The following is a 19,241-nucleotide window of genomic DNA, read 5'->3' as shown; positions in this document are numbered from 1 at the left end:
GGGGAAAACAACCTTAACTTGACAATGGCAAAGACCTCCAGTATCCTGTAGGTCCTCTCAACATCCAAAAGTTCTTTTGAAAACGTCCCTTTTCCCCTACCCCCAACTCCCAAATACATCAACAGCAGCCCCTCACAACCCTGGGACAGCACTCTTTCTGCTTACAGGTCCTGTTCCCGTGCTTTAATAAAACCACCATTTTGTACCAAAGACGTCTCAAGAATTCTTTCTTGGTTGTCAGCTCTGGACCTCACCCAACCAAACCTCACCTATATTCTAAAACTACATCACACCTACTACAATTTTCCCAAAATAGTAACATACCCATACATTTTGCAATTGAAATCTAAAATTTTTCGTTGTAAATTTAAACAGTTACATAGGACAGATTCTGGGGAGTTTGTCACTATTGATATCTTAAAAATAAAGTCCTTACACTTTTAATGTAGCTAATGGAATGTAATAACACCATGATTTGCCACTCAGCATTATCTATTTAAAAAGGCTGTGAACAAACTGCTTTTCACATGCAGAAATTTTATATAGTTTCTTTTAATCCTTTCAAATATTTCAATTTCTTTTGTTCCAAGAATTTATCCCAAAATTATACAGTTTTATGTTTAAATGCCTATCATTTTCCACCTTCATAATGTCCATGGAATACAAACATAAAAATAATTTGATTTTTAAAAATTTTCTGGGATCACAAGAATTTTAATTCCAAGTTTACTACTCGGCTGAGTTATCAAAATTTTTTATTAATTCCCAGTACATGAAAACTGATTCATGTGATTATTAAACATCAAACTTTAATTGGAAATGTATCCCTTGATAGAATGAACAGAACAGATTATTTTGATGCTCTAAGGCTTCCTAGATACCATTTTTGGAATTACTCTTTGATACCCTGTAGGCTTTTATTTTTATTTAATTTTTTTATTTTTAATTTCTTTTCAGTGTTCCAAAATTCATTGTTTATGCACCACACACAGTGCCCATGCAATATGTGCCCTCCACAATACCCACTACCGGTTTCACCCAACCTCCCACTCCCCTCCCCTCCAAAACCCTCAGTTAGTTCCTCAGTCCACAGTCTCTCATGGTTGTCTCCCCCAACTCCATTCCCCTCTCCATCTTCCCATGTCCTCCGTGTGATACCCTGTAGGTTTTTACACTTGAGGAAGATACAGCGAGATTTTGAATAGGTAACACTTAAAGCCTTTCCTTTAAAAACTGGATGAAAGGATCATTTAAGAGTACTCATGAAAGCTGAGAATCTGGAAAGTAATTTGCTCAAAATTACCTATCCCCCCACTATACTCCTTAGACCGTCCTTCTGTGACCCCCAGTTTGAAGACAGCTGATCCAAACTGACTGGGTATCTTGTGAAAAAGGCAGATTCATGGGTACCAGATATCTGCATTAGTAGGTTCCCCAGACAGTCCTCCCCATCCCACCCCCCCACACACTCAAGATTGAGAAAGAGTTAATTGGGGGACAAAACAAACACATAAAATGTTAAACAATATTAAGATTTGAAAACTCAACAATAAAAGACCTATATCATAAGCAGTACCTGGCGGCCAAGGAATTCAGAAAGTCTAAGAGTGGGAGTCAAAGGCTTTCTGAAGGAAGCAACACTCACTGCGGGGGATGAGGGGACCCACGGAGATATGACACAGGTAGAATTTGAAAGACAAAAGGTGAAGTTAAGCAGTTTACCAAGGTTGAAAGCTATGATATCTGTGATATGGATTTTGTTGGCAAGGAAGGAGTAGTTGATGTTCTCAGAAGGTAAGTGGCTAATTATAGAGACCCTGGTGGTATGGCAGTGGGTTATTTTGTCTGAGTGTTTAAAATAGAAATACATTGTTGAAAATATTAATTTAGGTAAATTGGTATTATGCAACTGAGTTTACGTGAGTTGGTTTCAGGCAAATTGACCTAGAGGTGAACATATTTTATCCACAAACTGGGTAATGTATAAATATAATAAATATTAATATAGGTCAATGTTAAGTCCCACATTCATTTCAGGCTGGAAAAATATTTTAATTCAGATTATCTCATTTTATTCTTTTAGTAGCCCTGGAAATAAGTTTAGCAAGAGGTATAAGTCATCACTTAAAATGAAACCAAAGGGTCTACTGATTTTTATTAACTCTGATTCCTTATTACTATGTCACAAATAACTATGTCACAAATAAAGATTTTTTTCAATGTATCCATTCACAAGAAGATAGAAATCTATGATTTCCTATATCATCCATTCTCTGGACCTTTACAAGGAATTCCAAACTGGTCTTCCTACTTCCCCTTAGCAACCACTCACTTCCATCCCAGCTTCATAATTATCCTCACTACCTCTAGAGCAGTCCTACAGAACCCACATTTGGTTCTGTTTTTCCCTGACTAAAACCTTTCAGTGGCTCCTCCCATAATCAATAGTCCAGGTTCCTATATAACTTCTGACCCTGCAAAATCTAGCCTCCAAGTCCATAGGCTTAACAATCCTGCATATCATTTCCTTTGTCTTATCTATCAGTCATAATAAACTACTTGCAATTCTTCAGTCAAACCCTGCTCCATCTTTCCTTTGCATGTTTGGTCTACCTTGCCTGCACTGACTTATCCAACCCTTCCAAATCTGCTCAGGAGGCCTGTCCTAATTACTCTAGGTACTCATATTTTTCTATGTGGTCTACTATAAGCATTATAAATACATAATATATTATACATACATAATGTATGTGTTTATATTCCTCAGTAAGAGCAGAGAAGATTGTAACAATCTTACAAATTGTTGTACTCATTTGTGTACATTTCACCTCTCTACCACCCCACTCTGTCACCTACCTTCTGCCTCCTCCTTCTGCCCCTTTTTTTCCCAGAAAAGGAAAAAAAAAAAAGAACCATGAGTTGATTGAATGCAAAGATCTTGTCTTATTCACCTTTGTATTCTAAACACTATCATATTTACCAGTACATGGTAGATGCTCAGCAAACATTTGCTAAATGAATATATTATTATCTGTACTTGTGCAATTAATAACACCGATGAATTCAACACTAATAATGTGCTCAATGTTACTAAATATGAGTTAGATATAATCTAAGAGCACTAGTAACTCTGATGTCACCTGCACCTTCTAAGATTACAACACAAGATGGAATATGTGTTCTAACGAAGTCAAGAGAAATCATGCTATGTACTCAACACACAATAGCAGCTTTTTTCAAAGTTCCCTTCTACTTATCTTGATTGGTGGTACACTGAAGAAGAAATCCTAACATTTAGGAAAAGATAACATCAGAATAAAACAAGGTGCAGATCATCTGAAAACCATTTGGTTTTATTTCTATTGTAACAAATCTAGAGCTTTGCTGCAGTCAACATATATTTTGCTGTTTAAAATGTAGGAAATGTCTCCGTAGTTCCCTTTAGTTTTCCTTATCACAATTTCACAGAATTCATTATTTTTGGCTATGACTTTCTTATTTAAAAAAACCAGCAAACCAGCAAACCAAATAACAAAACAGGGTAATCTTAAGAATACTGAAATAGTTCCACACTAACAAATCTAAAATGTAATCACTAGATAAAGAAACTCACACAAATCAAATGTTCGTTTCAATAAATATGCCCCCGAATTTAAACAGCAAATTCAAATCACTGTTTGTGATATTAACTTAGAAGCCCCAGTCTATAAAGAATGTTCCTTAACTTGATAAAGGTTATTGACCAAAAATCTGTGACAAACATAATGCTTAATTGTAAACATTAGAAGGAAGCCTATAAAATCAGGAATAATACAACAATGCCTACTATTCACTACTTATCCAGCTTTGTTTTGGAGATCATAGACAGTAGAAAATGACTAGGAAAAAAGTTAGGTAACAACCTGTGTTTTATTTTCTACTGTTAAAAACTTGATTGAAAATGGGCAGGGGATTTGAATGGACATTTCCCCAAAGAAGATACACAAGTGACTAGTTGACACAGGAAGACTGTGACCATTAGAGAAACGCAAATCAAAGCTACAGTGAGATATTACTTCACACCAATCAGAGTGGCTACTATTAAAAAAACAAGGAAAAAACCCAGATGATAGCAAGTGCTGGCAAGAATGTGAGGAAACCAGAACCCCTGTGTACTGTTGGAAGAAATGCTGAGTAATGTAACAGCTGTGGAAAACGATACGGAGTTTCTGCAGAAAATAACAGAATCACCATATGATCCAGCAATTCCACTTCTGGGTATAGACCCAGAAGAATTGTAACCAGGATCTCAAGGAGATATTTGTACACCTATGTTCATAACAGTGTTATTCACAAGAGCCAAAAAGTGGAAGCAACCCGATTGCCCATCAATGTATGAAAGATCAACAAAATGCAGTATGTACATACAAGGAACTATTATTCAGTCCTAAAAAGGAAACTCTGATACGTGTTACAACATAAATGAATCTTGAGAACATTATGCTAAGTTAAAAAAGCTAGACACAAAAGACACATACTGTATGGTTGCACCTATGGGGTACTTAGTCAAATTCATAAAAACAAAAAGTAGAATGGTGGCTGCCAGAGTCTGAGGGAAGCGGGGAAATGGGGAGCAGTGTTGTGGGTATAGTTTCAGTTTTGCAGGATGAAAAAACTCTCGAGATCCACTGTACAACATGAATATACTTAACATTATTGAACTCTACTTAAAAATGGTTAAGGCCTATATATCTACTATGTAAACCATTATATGCTACATATACAAAGTGTGAATAAATCCTTTTGAATGAATAAAAGATAAAAAGTTTTTAATGGATAAGACAGTAAATTTTATGTTATGTATATGTTATGTATATTTTACAATTAAAAAAACACAAATTGTCATGATTTGTCTACCAAAAAAAAAAATTCAAGGCTCTCAACCAAAAAACTAGGAGATCCAAGACAAGTATAAAGTTAGAATTAGAAAGATGGAAATCACTTTGTTATACCAACAAAACCAATTTTAAAATGTAATGAAAAATGGATCCCACTTATTAGCAAATACACAGAAATTTCAATGTGCATAAGCTATAAGAAAACTGTATGACTTTACTGATGAAAATAAAAGAAATCCTGAATAGGATCAAGAGATACAGTGTGTTCCTGGGTAGAAAGCCTATTATCAAGTACCCTAATATTGATCTATACTGGAATATAATTAAACATAATAATGTAATATAAAATTCCAATTGGATCATTTCATAGATCTTGAGAAACTGACTTTCCATGCCACATACAAGAGTGTATATATACACATACCCAAACAAAATTTAGATGGAAAAAAAAGAATTAAGGTGATTTGAAATTACTAGTAATTAAATAACTTTAAAACTACGCCAACTGCAAAGACATAAAAATTTGCACAAGGACTAGATAAGCAAAATAACAAAAAATATTAAAGGATTAGAAATAGGTGACTATACAGAAAGTAACTTACATATGTGAGAGTGGGCACTCCACATCCACAGAACAATAACTATTTATTAAGTGGTATTGGAGCAAGTAATTATCAATCTGGAAAAAACAAAACTAAAAGCAGCTTATATTTTGGCTTTACAATGTGCCAGGCACTGTGCTAAGGTATTTTTTTTTTTTAAGATTTTATTTATTTATTTATTTATTTGATAGAGAGAGAGTATAAGTGCATAAGCAGGGGAAGTAGCAGAGGAAGAGGGAGAAGCTGTCTCCCTGCCAAGAAGGGAGCCTGAAGCAGGGCTTGAGCTCAGGATCCTGGGATCATGACCTGAGCCAAAGGCAAATATTTAACTGACTGAGCCACCCAGGTGCCCCGAAAACAATTTTTTAAAGTGATCTCTATACACCAATGTGGGGCTTGAACTCTTGACCTCGAGATCAAGAGTAGTGTGCTCCACTGATTCCACCCTTAGGGGTGGTCACACCTAAGGTCTTTAAATGCATTAGTTCACTGGGACACCTGAGTGGCTCAGCTGGTTAAGCATCTGCCTTTGGCTTAGGTCAGGACTCAGGGTCCTGGATGGAGCCCTGCCTCAAGCTCCCCAGCTTGGCAGTGAATCTGCTTCTCCCTCTCCTTCTTCCTCTCTGATCTCTCTTGCTCTCTTTCTCCCAAATAAAATAAAATCTTAAAAAAAACAAAAAAACAAAAAAACCTTTCTCTAAATGCATTAAGTTCATTGACTACCAAACAGTTTATAAAACACACACACAAACAAAGACACTAAGGCATAAATAGGTAATTAGCTTGCCCAGTTTGTCCAGTAAAGGCAATTAACTTGCTTCAATAATTGCTAAAGCCTAAAATTCAACCCCATGACATTAGATTCCACAGCCCAAGCTTCCTAATCATTACAGCACATGGCCAGGCTGGACACAAAAACAAATTCTAGATTAAAAAAAAAAAAAAAAAAAAAAAAAATATATATATATATATATATATATATATATATATATATATCTCAACATATATGTATGTTACAGTTTAGGTTACTGAAATCTTCCTTAAAACCACCACCAACAACAAATCCAGAAGAGAGAAGACTGTAACTACATAAAACATAAAATTCCCATATAACAAAAGATGACACAAGGCAAACAATGTGGCATCCTGGAGACTCTGAGTGCAATAAATACAACAGTCAAGAGACTAATTCCTTTAAAATATAAAAAGAGCTCCTACAAACCAGTAAGAATAAAGACAAATCACCCAATTTATAAGAGGGAAAAGAAGAGCAGAAAGAAAATCACAAAAGATACAATGAAAAGATATCCAGCTATTTTAGTATCAGAGAAATACAATTTAAAAACACTACTATGTATTTTTTTAGGATTTTTGAAATTTATTTGACAAAGAGAGAGAGAGAGACAGTAAGAGAGGGAACACAAGCAGGGGGAGAGGGAGAAGCAGGCTTCCGCTGTGCAGGGAGCCAGATGCAGGGCTCGATCCCAGGACTCCAAGATCATGACCTGAGCCGAAGGCAGATGTTTAACGACTGAGCCACCCAGGCACCCCAACACTATGCATTTTTAACACCAGGTTGGCAAAAATTAAATGAATATTGCTAAAGTGTGAATAATGGACATTCTTATTTATTTAATTAATTAATATTCATTTAATTATTTAAATAGTATTAAATGCATTAATATATATTAAATACTTAAATTATTTAAGTATTTTATATCTTAAATACTTAAATTATTTAATTATTTTATATATTAAATACTTAAATTATTTAATTATTATATTAATTAGTATTTAATTTATTTAATTAGTGTTAATTGATTCAATATTTTACGAGGGCAATCGCATCCTACCTACCAGTGTTTCAAAGGTGAGACTTTCTGACACAGTTATTCTACTTCTATCCTACCAAAGCACTCACAGGTGTGCACAACAGAGATGCAAAGGAAGACTTCATGAAATTGTTGTACAACAGTGAAAGATTCTACATAATAAAAAGATCAGGAGGGGAATAGTTCAGTAAGTTACAATTTTCCTGACTACTCTGTAGCCATTAAAAGAAAATGAGGTAGAATGAAAACGGCTCTGCATGTACTACCATGGAAAGATCTCTTTATTTTTCCAAAATAAAAACAGCCACGTGGTAGCAAGTTAGCAAGATACAAAGTTGAATACAAGATCAATTAGTGAGAGAGTTTCTAACAAAAAAGTCAGAAAGTAGAATTTTTTAAAACATATACTCAACTGCATCAAAAATTTGAGAATACTTAGGAATAAATTTGAGTTTAAATGAAGTTGTGTAAAACCCCTACAAGTAAAACTATAACACTGAGAGAAATTAGAGAAGACTATATTCAAGTAAGTATTTTTATCATGGAAAGAGATTTATGGAATTAAAAACTCAGTATTGGAAAGAGGTCAATGTCCTCAAAACCGTGTCAAATTTGATAAAAATTCTAAAATGAACCTGGAAATACAAAGAGCTGAGAATGACCAAAGTAAGAAGACACACCGGCAGATCATCACTTATTACAAATTTATAGTCATTAACACAGTGTTCGAGTGTTACAAGGTTAGATACGCTTAGAGAATGGTGGAACAGAATGAAGAGTTGGTGTGGTCGGGGAAGGTGGGTTTTTCAGGAGAAACTTTAAGATAATTTGGGCACGGAAAAAACAGACTTGATGCCCCTCCTTCAACACATACACAAAAATTAATGCCCAGAACACTGTAGGTCTAAATGACAAATGAAGAGTGCTACTGTCTTTCAACGGTAACTTAAGAGAATATTTTTGTGACGGAGGTAGGGAAAGATTACTTTAAGGTGGCTCAAAATGCCCCAACCATAAGGACAAGACTGTACTAAAACTGAGAATCTCTATTTGTAAAAAGGCCCCATTAAGAAAGAGAAAAGATTACCTACAAAGTGGAAGAAAACACTTCCAACACAATTAACCAAAGAACTCACATGCAGCATATAAAAAGAGCTTCTTTAAAACATAATAAAAGATGGACAATTTATTAGACTCGGACACATGATTGAACAGTGAATACCCAATGGCCCAAAAAGCAACTCAGAGAATGCTCGATTAGAAAACACAAATTGAAATCAGAATGGCTCAAATTAGAATGGCTCAAATGGCATTAGAAATGCCAACACCAACTGTTGGCAAAGATATGGAGCAACCAGAACTGTGTGGTACTGGTGGTTGGAGTGTGAATTGTTACCATGATGAAAACGAATACAAGAAAATAATCTTGGAAGGCTTAAAAAATGAACAATTCAATCAAAAAAGAAAATCACTGAGAATAAGGTGATTTCATTGTAGAACAGGACCCATAGTGAGTCAATAAGTATAACTATATGTAAATACAGCTTTGGGAGTGATAGAAGACAGCATTTGATTAAAGAATATTTTAAAAATCAATTTATAAGGGTATAATATGATGCTCAACTTTAAGTGTGTAGTTTGGTTAGTTTTGACAAATAAATCACAGGGTTCAACCTCACAATCAGATTTGTCCCCCCAAAACGTTTGCTTACTCCCTGTGCGGTCAATTCCTCTACTTTAGCCACAGACAACCAATGATCTGGTTTTTGTGACTATTGATTAGCTTTGCTTATTGTAATGAACCTGATGAATGGACATGTACAGTGTAAACTCCTGTGTAGCTGGCTACTTCTGCTCAGCATAAGGGTTTTGAGATCAATCCATGCTATTGAGTATATCAGTGGTTACTGCTGAGAAGTAGCCTGTTACCTATCATATGTACCACAGTTTACCCTTTCACCTGACGATGAACATTTGGGTTTGTTCCATGGCTGTTATGAACAAAGCTGCTGCATTTGTATGAGAAAAAGAAAAAAAAAGGTTACCATCACCTTGGAAAACTGCAGGTAGCATCTACTGACATTAAATTCTGACATACCCTGTGACCAACAATTTCACTCCCGAGTATATACCTAAGAGAAATCGTTCCTATGTGCACCAAAAGACATGTACAAGAAAGTTCACAGCAACATATTCATTATAGCCCAAACCTGGGGACACCACCAATGCCCATCATCATTAGAATGAAGAAATTAGGATATATTCATGCAATGAAATACTATAGGGCACTGAAAATAACTGGATTATAGGTACACACGATAACATGTCTGGTTCTCTCAAGAAGGAAAGAAGCCAGACACAAAAGGAGTCCGTTTTGATGAAGGTCCAAAGCAGGTGAAACTAATCTATTGTGTTAGAAGTCAGGAATGTGGCTTCTTCTGAAGAAGGGTTAGTTGTGGGTCCCAGAAGGGGGAAGGAAGGGGGGTTCTGGGAGGTAGGTAATGTACTATTTCCTGATTTGCACTCAGAGCTATACACTTCAAAATTAGAGCACTTTTCCATATGTATGTTATGCTTCGATAAATATTGGCTTTTAAAAGAGTTAATATAGGGGCACCTGGGTGGCTCACTGGGTTAAGCTGCTGCCTTTGGCTCAGGTCATGATCTCAGGGTCCTGGGATCGAGTCCCACATCGGGCTCTCTGCTCAGCAGGGAGCCTGCTTCCCTTCCTCTCTCTCTGCCTGCCTCTCCGTCTACTTGTGATTTCTCTGTCAAATAAATAAATAAAATCTTTAAAAAAAAAAATTAAAAAAAAAAGAGTTAATATATAGGGACACCTGGGTGGCTCAGTTGGTTAAGCATCTATCTTCAGCTCAGATAAGTGCCACATTGGGCTCCTTGTTTGTTGGGGAGCCTGTTTCTCCTTCTGCCTGCTGCTCCCCCTGCTTGTGCACATGTGCATGCTCTCTCTCCCCCTCTGACAAATAAATAAAATCTTGAAAAAATAAAAATAAATGAAAAAAGAGTCAATATATTAAGTTCAGTGGCATCACAATGATCTCAATTTATCTGTACAATAGTTATTTACAATTATTATCACTGTCTTCACTTGTATACATGAGGACAGCAACTCTGGTCACAGCTATTATAAGACAGAGCCAAGCATCATGTGATGTGCAAAGTCATGAAACCTGAAGCAAAGGGTTAATTCCAAACTCAGTCAAGTCCTCAAGATTTCCGTGCTCAATTTCTGTCTGAGACAGTTCACTTTCCTCATTTTATGTTCTCACTCTCTCATCCAGTGTCTCCTTTATCTGGAGGGAAATGCTCAAGAGTTTAGACATTGAAACTCTGTGTTTAGTTATTTCTCAGGAAGACAGTAATTTGTTCTTTCTGTAGAGCAGGAAAAACTTTAGTTTTGCAGCTGCTCTCTAGGGAGGAGTGAGAGCCCTGTCCTCACTGAGCTAGTTGATGGCTATGAGCCCAGTAATGGGGGACAAGAGGAAGGAACCAGAAGGGGCTGACGATGGAAAGGTTTGGTGGCAAGCTGGAAGAGAGGATGCTAAGGCAGGACGGGGAGCGGCTGCTCAGTGGAGGGCCCAGAGAAAGAACGCTTGGCAGCTGCAAACAGATGGAGATTTGAGGAAGAGGAGAAAAATGGAGCCACCTGGAAAGATTTTTAAGGAAGAAGAAAAATATCAGCAGGAGAGATGTGTAAAGATGTAGCTTCGAATACAGTACAAACTGCAGTCTGTTCTTCCCAAAAGAAGGTTCAAATCCTGCTTGATTCATTTTCTCTATGACACAATAAAATTCCTGGTATTTTTAAACCATTAAAATAAAAGTGTTCATTCAAGTATCTCCTAAAATCAAATATATGCACCCACCGTATATGTTAGCACATAAACTATGGCCCAACAATGCTTTCCACTCGAAGTTGCAAGAATCTGCAAACCAGAGCATTGTTTTCTTTTTTTTTTTAAGCAGCATTTTTATTTGCTTGCAATAGCTTCGGTAAGCCTTGGCAGCATTTAAAAAAAAAAATATTACCACCCCTCTTTTTAAATGTTTAGGAGTCAAAAATGCAACATGAAATGACCTAGTCAAGTTTGGTGGCTGTGAGCTGGTATGGGACACCTATGATCTCCTTTATTATTTGGACTGACTCACTCCGGCCCCATCTTTTTTTTTTTTTTTTTTTTGAATAGCCATCCTAATTCTTATGTGCGGCTACTCCCCATGTGTTTCTCTTGCTGGATCTTTAAATGTCAGTGCATTGGCAGGAGATAAAAAAAAAAAAATCCATCACTCTCCAGCCCTTCCCTGATTTGAAGCGGCCATTCTTCTCTTCCCCTTATTATTCCAGCTCTTATTATCTTTATTTTTCAGGAAGTCACAACCTTTCATATGTAAAATGAATACGATCAACTCAATGATTTCTAAAATGCTTGCAGCTGTCAGGTTTTAATGTAAAATTTCAGGTTCTATATATATATGTATATATTTTTTTAAGATTTTTTTTTTCCTAAAGATTTTATTATTTATTTATTTGACAGGCAGAAATCACAAGTAGGCAGAGGGGCAGGCAGAGAGGCAGGCAGAGAGAGGAGGAAACAGGCTCCCTGCTGAGCAGAGAGCCTGATAGGACCCTGGGATCATGATTTGAGCCAAAGGCAGAGGCTTTAACCCACTGAGCCACCAGGTGCCCCCAGGTTCTATATTTTAAATCTCCTGCTTTAACTCCTCCTGAGCCAAAGACCTTTACTCATATTTCCTGGAGCACAACATGAAATTCCCAAGTCGCTGGTCCACATTTCAGGATTCCTTCAGCTTGGTATCAAGCTTTAGCTCTCATCTGTGTTGGAAAAGTCCAGCTCCCTCCCCACAGCTCCCAGCTGTGAGCAAGTAGAAGCCTAATACACACACATTCCAATCTCCTCTCATTTCCTAGTACACCCTATTTCTATGGCCACAAAATTTAAGACTCTCCTGTTTTTAGTCTGTACAGCTTCCAGTTTTCAGGATTATCACCGTAACTCCATGCAAGTGATGGTGACAAGTCACAAAGCCCTAGAGAATGCACAATGAGCAAACCTATTGCCTAGACCATGAAAGGAGACACTTGGGATCATTTATGCAGATACAGGACATTAAAGGAAAAATCTAGTCATAGTCATAGCTAATACAGCATGCTAGCTATGAATGGAGAAGTTTTTTTTAAAGTACAGTAAGGCCAATAAAATACTCAAAGATATTTATAGCTTTCCTTTGCTGATGAGGCAAGGATGTCTGACTCACCAGGAGGGGCAGTGAGCAGCTCTATCCTTTATAACCAAGGAAACCCAAATAAGAAACAAACCAGAAAGTAGGCTGATCTTTATTAAGTTGAGGGGTGGGTTGTTTCCCTATCTGAACCAGAATATTCTAAGGAAGGATGTTCGGAATGGTGTGAGTAAGCCCCAGGAAAGGCCACATGTGGCAACAGCTTGCTCCCTCCCAATAACCACGCTGCCATGCTGGGTTGGTTCTCTTTTCTACAAAAGCCATGATGCTCCCTCTCAGCAGGGCAGTCCACAGGCCATCCCTCAGTCCCAGGCTGGGTCTGATCTGCAGCCAGTGGAGGGAAGAGCTTTTCCAGATGAATATGGGAAGAGAAACCAAAAAAGCATAGTTCATTTTGCTTCAGAAAAAAATAAGTGCTTTTCTTCTGTGCATTTTCTCCATGGGTAATTAAGTCACTGCCATTTCCCAGATAGTCCCATTTTAATGTGCGATACCATCTGAATGCAAAACTCCCAATCGTTAATTTCATTTCCTCTCAGGATGCTGAGGCACAGGCCATGATGATATGTTTCACATTTCTTAATAAGTAACTAGGTGTTTCAGGTCCACCTTCCTAATATAAAATAGGAGATGAGCAGGAAAGAAAGCCCAGCTCTGGGCTGAGCTTCTGCATCAAAGGTTCATCTAGACCTGGGAACCTGACCGGTGGGGGAGGACAGAAGAAGCAGGGAAGGCTAAGATGGCGGTGAGGTAGGGGGAGGGGAGTCTGAAATGTTTGCAAAATTAACTGCAGTGTCTTCTTCCATAGCTTTCTACCTTTGTTGGGTTTTTAAAGGAGTCTCAGAATGTTCAGAATCACTAACCGGAGTGAAAACAAAAGTAATTTTCCCCTGGTATTAGGCAGTCAGTCAGTCAGTCCGTCCAAAATATGGCCTTCACTGGGGCCAGCCCTGGCCTCTGACCTGGTGTTACTTGAACCACTAGACTCTTAGGAATGCATCTGACTTTTAGGAAAAATGAATCATGAGATACAAATTCATATCATGCCTTTTTTTTTTTTTAATAACATGCCTAGGAATATATTGAGAAAAAATTCAGGCAATATGTTTACTGAGTCAAAAAAGAAAATTTGAATAGTTTTAGAAGAGGTGTTCTCAAATAGAGATACTAAGCATTTTCAAAAATCTCAATTCTCATTTCAACCTTTACATTAATTCACCAAATTAATGCAATTCCAGTAAAAAACCCAAACGGATCCTTTGGAAACCGAGATTATAACTAAGGTTTTCTGGAAGAATAAGCAAGCCAAAACGATTTTTTTTTAATTGCATAAAAACTTGAACAGATCCTGACATGTATCTTAATGCTGAAATAATTAAGATGTCTATACAAAATGGAAACACAAAGACCACAGAAAGTCCTCAACAGTACCATGCTTAGCATAGAAAGTAACTAAGCTAGAAGCCTGCTTTAAGTTAGCACCTCAGGGGGGAAAAAGTGATCTTAGATCTATACCTCAAGCTATGCACCAAACTCAATTTTTGATATAAAATGGAAGGAAAGAAGGAAAAGTTAGAAAAAAAAATAACACTTAAGCAATTTGAAAAAATAGGTCATCTGAATAGGAAAGTTCTTAAGCAGAAGAAGAAAAGTTATATATTAAAATGAAAATAGATTTGACTATACACAAATATTTAAAATGCTTTCACATTGGACAAGACAAGTAAAATTAAAGACAAATGATAAAGATGGAAACTTTTCTCACTGTTTTAAAAGTACTGTTTTCAGGGTGCCTGGGTTGCTTAGTTGGTTAAGCGTCTGCCTTTAGCTCAGGTCAGAATCCCAGGGCTCGGGATTGAGACCCATGTGAGGCTCCCTGCCCAGTAGGGAATCTATTTCTCCCTCCCCCCACACAACCCCAAACCCCCATTTGTGCTCTCTCTAATAAATAAAAATCTTAAAAAAAAAAAGTACTGTTTTCATACTGCATAAAAATTAACTTTGTCAATTAATACATATTGAATACATTAAGGTTTATACCCTTTCATTTAGCAATTCCATCACAAGAAATTTATCCTAATTAAACATTTATGAACAAAAATATTTACAGAATTGTTATTTCCATTTTTATACTAAAATACCTTGAAAAACTAAATCTCTATAAATATAATCATGGTTAAAATGTAGTCAATAAAAAATACAGTCACATTTTCAAGTGTGAAAAGCAGCTCTATACAAGATGATCAAAAAACTTTTAAGTATTCAACTCACATAAGCCTTTCATAATTCAAAATGTTGGCAATGGTTTCCCTATGAAACAGAATTACAGGAAGTTTCTTTGGCTTTGTGATATTTCTGGCTATTTCCAAAATTCATTATTTTATTTTGTAATATAGGGAAACATTTAAAACTTAGAGAAAATTTTCTAAGATCAGTAAATAAACTTTCTATATTAAGGTGACAAAGGTATTTACAGAGCAAGGCTCTGAATGATGGCCACTATATTTCCTATGAACCCACTAAAGCAGAAGACATAAAACTCCCACAGGATAAAAAAACAGGCCTTTTTCTCACGCCATTGTGTTAAAGCCTGTGTGGTCAGGTGTGATGGAGTTAAATGCACGCCAGTCCTCCGTGCAGACTGAGAGACATACGCCCCTTGTTGATGTGGAGTCTGCTGCGAGTGTAACTGTGCTGGGTATCCTGGGTTTGCTTATCCAGATCTACTCTTTTCCCCTTTGAGGCTCTATTCTGGGCCCTGTTGTCCTGACGGAATGGCAGAGAATGGCTCCCAGTCCTTGTACTTGTCTTTGGATTTGGCCATGGGAGTGATGGTGAGAGACAAGACAAAGAAAAGAGTCAGACTATTTATTTCCCAGCTCCTTTCCTGTCAAGTCACTGGGGACTGGCTGCATCCCTCTACTGAGGGCCACAACTCAGGACTGCTGGGCAGTCCTCACCATACAACTCAGCCTCCCTCTGAAATTCTGGGTTTCCCCAGTGGCTTCTCCCACCCTTGCCCCTTAAGTCTAGGGCTTTCAAAGTTTCTGTCCATAGAGCCAGATGTTGCTCCAGCTCTTAGTGCTTTCCTGAAACCCTGCCCACGCCTTTGGAAAGAGTTCTAAATAACTCTCAGTCCGATTAGCCAGTTTGAGTCTGTCACCTGATTCCTAAAAGCACCCTGGTTGGTATATTAATATATGTAATTTAAAAAAAATAAGTGCAGTTACCCTTCACAAACCAAAAAGAAAACAAAAGTGACATAATATGGCTTAGATAATTTTTTTCACGTTTGAAATAAAAAGTTTAACCCCGTGTTAATGCTATGATTGAATGATTCTATGATACCAAGGTTCTTGTGCCTTCCAGTTTCGTTTTACAAGTTTCTAAACCTTGTATCACCTCGCCACGTTCAGAATAGCATATTAGAAGAGAAATAGCAGAGGGAGACCACCGGTTATCTGTTTCTCACGAGAGGAATTGCTTCATCATCAATACAAAGGCAGACATTTTTCTTAGGTACCCCCTTGTATGTTTCATGACACACCATTTCACTTTGCTATGATGGAGTTTTACTTTGCCCCAAGCTTCAAAAGCTAATCAAGTTTACTACATCCAGATGTTTCTGGTCTTGCAGCAGTAAAGGGGCCGGACTCAACAGAAGTTGATTAACCATTTAAGGATATGAGAAGGCCACTGAAAGAGATTCCTCCTTAAAAAAACAAGATCATCCCACAAGGTTGTTTCAAGAGCCAACTCATACACCCAGGGAGGGAAAAGACAATTCTGAGAAGAATATGAGGTCTGTCAAACGGATTCTTCCAATCTCATTCGCCAGGACTGGGGAGAGAGGTAGTGCTCTTTTCCCTCCAAATTATTGTGAGGCATCTCAAACACAAAGCAGAATTGCACGGATAAGAGTGTAAGAAAGCAGAGCACAAGAGACGGGAGAGAGTAATGCACTCTCATTTAAGGAGAGAAGCTCAGGCTTAGTGAATTAACACTGGGGCCCTTTACTGAGGAGAAGAGGTCAACTTCAGCACCAACAAGTCCTGTGCACGATGGCTCTGATGGGGGCTGATGATTCACTCGGCTAACACATCACCAAAGTTCCAAGAGCTCCTATCTTGATGGTGAACACAGAGTGATCAGAATGGCACTGAAAGCTCTGGAGGGCCGAAGGATTTACCCGCTAAGGGAGGCCGTTACCATGTCAGCATCTACAGATGATGCTGATGCTTTGGAAATGGCACAGAGAGCCTCCTGAGCAGTGGGCACCAGCAGCAGTGTGCAGTTACCCTCACATGACTAAGAGTACTTTGGAAGCCTTAGTTTAAAGGGACAGGTCCTCTGAGATCAGCTTTCTTTTTATCCGTGAACAAAAAAGATGAGTTTATAGTATTGGGTGATCTTGTAAGCCCTCAGGGGGAAAAATTAAAAAAATTTAAAAAGTGCTAAATGACAAACTGTGTATAAAGGAAACTCCAAGCAATGGCGAATCTGAAGTAGCTGAGGGCAGCACAAGGACACCAAGGGACTCCTGAAGACAAAGACAATCTCATTCCCTGCTCTGCCAAGGACTGAGCTTAAATGCCGATACAGAACTCCAACAGCACACTTGAAATAGGAACGCTAGATTCTTGTATACCCTAGGAAAAAATAAAGAGCATTGTGGATGTAAAAGCCCAAGACTTCAAACACCTTGAAATATGTCTCAACTAATTTCACTGTCTCTGTGCTCTCTTCAAAGTGGCAAATTTCGTATGTCTCCCGAAAGGCAGGGAAACCAATGGAAATATCACAAAATGCTTGAAATAATAAACCAACAGTTTTCTCAAAAAAAAAGCTTAAGAAAATCACAAGGAAAGTGTTAACTTCCTCAAAATTAGCAATAAATGATAGGGCAACCCTACACTGGTATCAAGTGATGGGGTAAAAATAAGTTTACTTCAGGCACAGTGGCATCTTATTCTTATTTGATACCACCAAAAGGATAGCAGCGCCTAGCAGGCTCTCAGGAACTGAACACCAGCCTGGGAGTGTAGTAAGGAAGCATTGCCACTGTGGGAACTGGGTGGGGACTTGGAGATCTTCCTCAGACCACAGTCAGCCCTCTCCGTCACTGTGCTAGCACAGCTCACGCAGCAGCCCTATCATTATCTGTCCTGCCCTCCCCCCATCTCATCTAAGACCTTAGAAAGCTCTGAGAATACAGATCATGACAAGCAAAGACTGGGAAAGCCACAGATGAGGTCAACCACAGTGTTCTTCTGAGCTTCTGGAAATGGACTAAGGAAACTGCAGAGATATAAACACCCCCCAAATACTACTTGAAGTGGATTGAAAAACCATTTACGGTATTGAGTTAACTTCTCTGCTCAGCAAATGCTCATCATGACAAGGAAGACTGCTTCGATCTACCGACAGGAACAGGACTTGGAGCACCATTAATAACTAGGAATAAGAAACACGCAAGGATTGTGGTTTTTCATTAAAGCAAACTTCAGTACTTTTAAGTGTGTAAACTGCGAGATCATGAGAAAGAATTTGGTGGCTGGTTCATTGACTGTAACCACAAGCACTACAATTTAGGAAGAATCAACTGTAGGTAAGAAGACTGGAACAGATATATATATATATATCTGGAACAGATATATATATATATATATATATATATATATATATATACATATGTATATATATATAGTTTTTTTCACTAAAGCCAAGATACTTTTCATTCTAGAAGTCAAACACTGCAGAAAAAAAAAAAATGCTATGGAGTAGCTGATATCTGGGGATAGTCAGAAATCTGCAGTTGGGTAAATGGAAGCTAAAAGCCATCGGGCTGTAAACTGAGGATTCATTTGCCAACCCAAAATGCATCTGTGTTCTCAGTCACTGAAGTAACTTACGATACTGCAGAAAAACCACGAATTACTAACCCACCCCAAATTTGATCCATTTACATCTATCAGTGAATAGGAACGGAAAGCGTTTTTCTCTCTGATGGAAAGACTGATCCTCATATACACACACACCCTAAGACAACCAGAAAAAATAGAAGCCTGCATAGGTAATCTTCCAATCTCAGGAAGAAGACAAAGACCCTTCACCAGAGATGCACAAACACATCTATTCATTTAAGATATACCATCCTCTAATTCTTGTTTTTTGTATTTTTTGTTTTTTTTTTTAAATTTGTGAACTTTTCAGTTAGAGTAAAAATATCTAAATGGCCCATTCCATTTTAATATATTCAAGCAAAGTTCCCGGGAAGGTTTCCAGAAAGTTGGGTTGCTTTAAAATTGGCCATGCATTAAGTAAAGCTTTGTCTCACCAAAGGGAAAAAGTAACTGATACAGTCTCTTTACATTCACTCCACACAAGGTTCCTGGAGTTCGAAGGCATTTTCAAAGGGAGAAAAATCGAACTGCAGCTCTGGAGGTGCATACGAGGCCTCTTTGAGCAACCCTGCCAGCTCCCAACAATATGAGGGCCCACCACCTGCTTCCTGAGGAATGTGAAATCTACCTGCTCTGCTGGCTCCCCAAAGGTTCTCCTGCTTTCCACACCGGCTGCCCTTCATTCATTCCATGGCCTTCCCCTTTCATCTCGAAGAGATGCAGTCATGATAACTGTGCAAATGT

At 37.8% G+C, this 19,241-nt stretch overlaps 1 protein-coding gene across 3 annotated transcripts in view; it reads right to left on the bottom strand.

Annotated features, from left to right (window-relative positions):
* FMN1 (formin 1) overlaps positions 1 to 19,241 on the bottom strand; it is a 402,553-nt gene that overhangs the window by 247,975 nt on the left and 135,337 nt on the right. The gene's annotated exons all lie outside the window — the stretch shown is intronic.

The sequence above is a fragment of the Mustela nigripes genome, chromosome 13, assembly GCF_022355385.1.
Source record: "Mustela nigripes isolate SB6536 chromosome 13, MUSNIG.SB6536, whole genome shotgun sequence".
NCBI classification, from domain to species: Eukaryota; Metazoa; Chordata; class Mammalia; order Carnivora; family Mustelidae; genus Mustela; species Mustela nigripes.
This window is presented reverse-complemented; position numbering and strand designations above follow the sequence as displayed.